This window comes from Pelobates fuscus, chromosome 1, assembly GCF_036172605.1.
Source record: "Pelobates fuscus isolate aPelFus1 chromosome 1, aPelFus1.pri, whole genome shotgun sequence".
Lineage (NCBI taxonomy): Eukaryota > Metazoa > Chordata > Amphibia > Anura > Pelobatidae > Pelobates > Pelobates fuscus.
In genome coordinates this window covers 436,488,581-436,494,580 of record NC_086317.1, presented here as the reverse complement: position 1 = coordinate 436,494,580, position 6,000 = coordinate 436,488,581, and positions in this window count along the sequence as shown.

Sequence of the window (6,000 nt, the reverse complement as noted above, 5' to 3'; positions counted from 1 at the left end):
GAGATTGAGGCCCAGGGCTTGGGTTTTGGTAACATTAAGTTTGTAATAGGAGCAGTTCCCGAATTTTGTTAGTATATCTTGCAATTTCGGCAAGGATTCATCTGGTTGTGATACGGTTAACATTACATCGTCGGCAAACAAGGTGATTTTGTGCGTTTTCCCCCCTATGGTTATCCCTTCAATAGCAGTGGAGTCTCTAATATGCTGGGCCAACGGTTCCAATGCTAGGATGTACAACAGTGGGGATAGTGGACATCCCTGTCTAGATCCATTTGAGATCCTAAAAGGTTTGGAGGTAAAACCCCCATTAGCTATCTTTGCTGAGGGGTTGTCATATAGCGCCAATATTAGTCTAATGAAACTCTCCGGGAAAGCGAATTTCTGTAGTACTGCCGTTAGATATCCCCAGTGTAGCCTGTCAAACGCTTTTTCCGCGTCTAATGACAGTGCCACACTGGGTACCCCGGACAGCTGGATACTGTGGAGGATGTTGACCAGTTTCCTGGTCCCGTCTGAGCCCAGACGGCCCCGTACAAACCCCACTTGGTCGTCTTGAATTAGTTTGGGCAGGAGTGTCCCTATTCTGTTGGCATATATTTTAGTTAATATTTTCAAATCTGTGTTTAGGAGTGATATAGGTCTTAGATTTTGGCTTTTGTGTGGTGGTTTCCCAGGTTTAGGGAGAGTGGTAATATGCGCTAACAACATTTCTTGCGGTATTTTACCTGTCTGGGTGATCGTGTTGTAAAGTTTCTCTAGCATAGGGGTTAGCACGTGAGAGAAGCTTTTGTAATAAGCGTTAGTAAACCCATCAGGGCCTGGGGATTTCCCTTTCGGGAGTGCCTTAATTGTAGTTGCTATTTCATTTTGGGTAATGGGTTCTTCTAATAAAGATCTCTCTTGTTGTGTGAGTTGTGGTGTGCGTATACCTTCTAAGAAGGAGTCAATGTCCGAGGGAGTTGGCTGGTGCGTATGGTCATCCTTTTTTAGGTTATATAATGTGTCATAATAATCGGCTAGTAGGTCATTAATACCACAGGGGTCGTATACTCTATTTCCTTGTGGATTAAGCAAAAACGGTATTTTGGAATTTTGTCGTTTATGGCGTAAAAGATTTGCTAAAGCTTTCCCCGCCTTATTTCCCTGTGTGTATGTTCGGAGCTGGAGTCTATTGGCAATAGTGGCGGATGTATGGAGGTGAATTTCGTTCAATCGTTGTTTAATTTGATCTATATTTTGTTGGGTGGCCACGGACGGGCTGGATATCTGTATGAGCGTTTCGTTTCTAAGCTGTCTGACAAGGGAAACATAATTTGCTTTAGCTTGTTTATGGAGGTAGGACGCCTGGCTAATCAGGAGGCCACGGACGAACGCTTTGTGCGTCAACCATGCCGTGGCCGAGGAGACATCTGGTGTGTCATTGATATCAAAAAATGTGGTGATCTCCTCTGTAAGTTTAGCTTTAAATTTGGGGTCTCGCAGAAGGGCCTCATTCAGGCGCCACTGGGAAGTTGCCCGTGATTTGAATTTATCTAGTAATGTTAGCGTAATGGGTGCGTGATCAGACCAAACTATATTGCCTACGTCACTTTGTAGGGCTGTCGGTAGCAGGTCCCCTGATACGAATATAAAATCAATTTGAGTGTACGTTTTATGTACGGAGGAGTAATATGTAAACTCCCGATCATTCGGATGGTGTGTTCTCCACACATCATATAAATTATATTCCATAAGGAGTTTTGTTAAGGCCGTGGCCTGTTTGCATAGTGATTTACAACGCAAGGGACCTGCTGTCTGTGTGGAGTCTAGTTTAGGCTGTAGAATGTGGTTTAAATCCCCACATACAATTGTGGAGGATGGGTACGTGGTGGGAATTTTGTGTAGTACTCTCTGGAGGAAATTTTTCTGATTAGTGTTTGGGCCATATATCCCAACCAAAGTATATAAATCATTGTTAATACTACAGTGCAGTATTAGATATCTGCCTTGTGCGTCTTTTCTGAGGCTCAAAAGTTCGAATGTGACCGAAGCGTGGATAAGAAAGGACACCCCCCTGGATTTTGAGGAATATGTGGAGTGGTATTGTATTGGATACTCTTTGCCCGCAAATGTAGGAACCTTATTGTGTATAAAATTAGTCTCCTGTAAACACAGTATATCAGCTTTAGCATGTTTTGCTTCCTCTATGAGGAGTCTCCTTTTATGTGGCGTATTCATGCCCCGTGTGTTAATAGACATTATGTTCACCATTTATGAATAACAAGGGAGCTCTGCTGCAGAATGATCTGGTATTAATATATCTCCACCTCCCTGTGGAGGGAAGGTCTTTTGCGCTTCGTGTAACGATCTTTTAGTCAGGTAATAGTGGAGTACTTGGCAGTGTAGCACTGCATGCTCAAGGTGGTAAAGGAAAAATTTGGGGATAAGGTTCGGCCCTGTATGAGTTGGTTGCCGGTCTATGGCATCTTGGGGTGGGGTGGATAAACTGGGGTTGAAACTGAGAACTATGTACAGAACGTCTCGCGTGGAGACAGTAAGTGGTGTTACCACTAACGAGGGATGGAAGAAATATTTTTCTACCATATACGTGGCTATCGGGCGCCTATGGGTATTATGATAGGTGCATCCACTGGGTGCAGGGTGTGTCGTGTGAATGGCTGAATCACCTCACTGTATATTGTATATTGGGTTCTGGGGACTTCCGTCCGAGTTTGGGCCTACTTTCCGCCCCTGTCTAGAGGCCTGTAGTTTGTTAGTTGTCCTCGGTTACCAGAGGGGACCAATTATGGGTGGTGTGGGGGTGATTGCCATAATATGGGGTTACCTTGTTGTGTATTACACCCTCATAGCCTAACACATGAGCGATTTCTAGTTTACCAAACACAACCTAACCAACTGTCACTCCTATCGCTAGTTTCCCCCTCTATGCTGCAAAAGCCCTACATAACACATCTCAATACATTTCAGGGAGCCTGAAGTGCAGGTCTCTGTTACCTCGGGGTCACCCCGATCCGGGTGAACCCCAATTATTGGAGTGTGTCCTTTGGCAGGATTTCCCTGCTCAGTCCGTTTATCAGGCCGTTCACTTTGCAGTTTGCGTGCTCGCAACATCCGAGCGTGAGTAGGTTCAGGATGCTCATCTTCCGAATGTTTTCTTCTTTAAAGGCAGTGTCGGGTCAGAACGAGGGTATTCCTCCACTACTGGCAGACAGCCAGACCAGACTCCCCCGCGTTTGCCACTGCTCTGCGTACACTTCGTCACAGGGATGGCGGAAGAACCTGGTCCGGCTTCCCCTGGCCACCAAGACCCCCTGAGGGATCCCGCGCCTGGGGCACTCCAAGCCCGTCGCTGAGGGCCATAAAAGGGAAAGTTTTAAGAAAAAAAGAGGAAAGTCGCATCGTCTCTATAAAGTTCTTTTCAGTCCTTGTTATAAGGCCATAAACATTTGTAGACCAGGCCTTCAACTGGTATCCATTTAGCGCTTAGGTTTGTCCCAGTCCCGTTTTAATGTACCTGCTTGACTCGTAGAGTTGGTCACTGGTTCCATCGGTATATTCCATGCGAGTAATTTCGTTTTGCCGTCTGCGGGGGTATTCATCACCGTCGTGCCGCCATCTTTAGTAACAATCAGTTTAGTGGGGAAACCCCAGCGGTATCTGATGCCTCGCGACCGCAGTGTGTTAGTAACTTGGGAAAACTCCCTCCGTTTTTTAAGGGTAGCAGCTGACAGGTCCGCATAGATTTTGATATCGGGGTAATCAGTCGGAGGCTGTTCCCTCATTCTGCTGCTTCTGAGTACATGTTCCTTAATGTGGTAATAGTGTGCTCGAAGCAGTATATCTCTGGGCGTCGTCTGTGGGAGATGCCGGGGCTTCGGGATACGGTGTACTCTATCTACCAGTAGCATGTCTGCCGGTATTTCTGGGGCATAAGCGTGCAGCAGCTTCCTCACATAGGCCTGCAGTTCGTCGGTGGTAACATCTTCGGGGACTCCCCTTAATCGGAGGTTGTTCCGGCGTGACCTATCCTCCAAGTCAGCTATTTTGTCCTCCAGTCTAGTGATTTCTGTCGCCATGTGTTCCACATTTGTGGCCAGATCGTTGTGCGCGGTGGCGAACTCGTCGCACTTGTCTTCCATGTGCGACGTCCGCTTGCCAAGTTCTTGGATGTCCTTGCGCATGGAGTCCGCCGTGTGTTGCCATGTGGTGATGAGCTTAGTGGAGAGTATCTCCAGGGCTGCTGTTAGATCTGCTTTTGTGATCGGTGACTTGTCAGATGAGTGTGATGGGTGAGTGACCTGGTCGTCCTCCTCCATTTCGGGATCCGTGGGGTCCGTCGAGGCCTGTGCCGCCAGAGGCGCATGGGCGCTTTTCTGGCTAAAAAAATTGAGCTTGTCCGGTTTTGCCGAGCTCCTCTTATTCCTGTGGTGCGACATCTTTGATTAATTGCAGTGGATGCTGCTTAGTTCGCTATGATAGCATTGGATTAGGCGCCCTGTTGGAGGAGCAAAGGGTTCATGCGGCCATCTTGCTCCGTGGTTAGCCACGCCCCCCCCACTCATATCTGTTTTAACAATAGCTTAAGCTTTAGATTTTAAAGAAATCATTTTTTTTCACTGTAATAGAAGATCAGTTAGTTGTCTGCAAGCGTCTGGGTGTCAGGCCTACTTCAGCGTGTGCTCTGCAGACCTGTGCCAGCGTGCTTTGACAGTTGCCAATCATATCTGGTGTCTCTTTAGCGTGCTTTTACAAAGAAAAAAGGTTTCCAGTGTAAGCTAATAGCAGCCAGTCAGTGTCCTTCAAGCGGCTCTGTCAGGCCTTGCTTCAGCGTGTGCCCTGCACAACCCTGCCAGCTTACTTTGACAATTGCCACTCATATCTGGTGTCTCTATAGCGTGCTTTTTCAAAGAAAAAAGGTTTCCAGTGTAAGCTAAAAGCAGCCAGTCAGTGTCCTTCAAGCGGCTCTGTCAGGCCTTCCTTCAGTGTGTGCCCTGCACAACCCTGCCAGCGTACTTTGACAGTTGCCACTCATATCTGGTGTCTCTATAGCGTGCTTTTACAACCAAAATTTTGTTTCCACTGTAATAGAAGAGCAGTTGCCTGCCTGCCAGCTTCTGTGTGAGGTTCACAGTGGATACTGTGCCCTCTTGCCCAGTGCCACCACTCATATCTGTTTTTACAATAGCTTAAGCTTTAGATTTAAAAGAAATATTTTTTTTTCACTGTAATAGAAGAGCAGTTAGTTGTCTGCAAGCGTCTGGGTGTCAGGCCTACTTCAGCGTGTGCTCTGTAGACCTGTTCCAGCGTGCTTTGACAGTTGCCAATCATATTTGGTGTCTCTTTAGCGTGCTTTTACAAATAAAAAAGGTTTCTAGTGTAAGCTAATAGCAGCCAGTCAGTGTCCTTCAAGCGGCTCTGCCAGTCCTTCCTTCAGCGTGTGCTCTCCAGAACAGTTCCAGTGCACATTGCCAATCATATCTGGTGTCTCTATAGCGTGCTTTTAAAACCAAAATTTGTTTTTCACTGTTATAGATTGAATAGCAGTTACTTGTCTTCAAGCGGGTGTCTCAGGCCTACAGTGTGTGCTCTGCAGAACTGTTCCAGTGCACATTGCCAATCATATCTGGTGTCTCTATAGCGTGCTTTTAAAACCAAAATTTGTTTTTCACTGTTATAGATTGAATAGCAGTTACTTGTCTTCAAGCGGGTGTCTCAGGCCTACAGTGTGTGCTCTGCAGAACTCTTACAGTTCACATTGCCAATCATATCTGGTCTCACAGTAGCTTGCACTTATAGTACCACTAATCCCCCAAAAAATGACAGGCAGAGGCAGGCCACCCCGCAGGGGCCGTCATGGTCGTGGTGCTGTGATTCCCTTTTGCCCTAGAATAATGCCCAGTTTTCAGAAGCCACGTACCCTGAACTTGAAAAGTTCTGAGGACATAGTTGACTGGCTAACACAGGACACCCAATCTTGTACAGCCTCCGCTCGGAACCTTG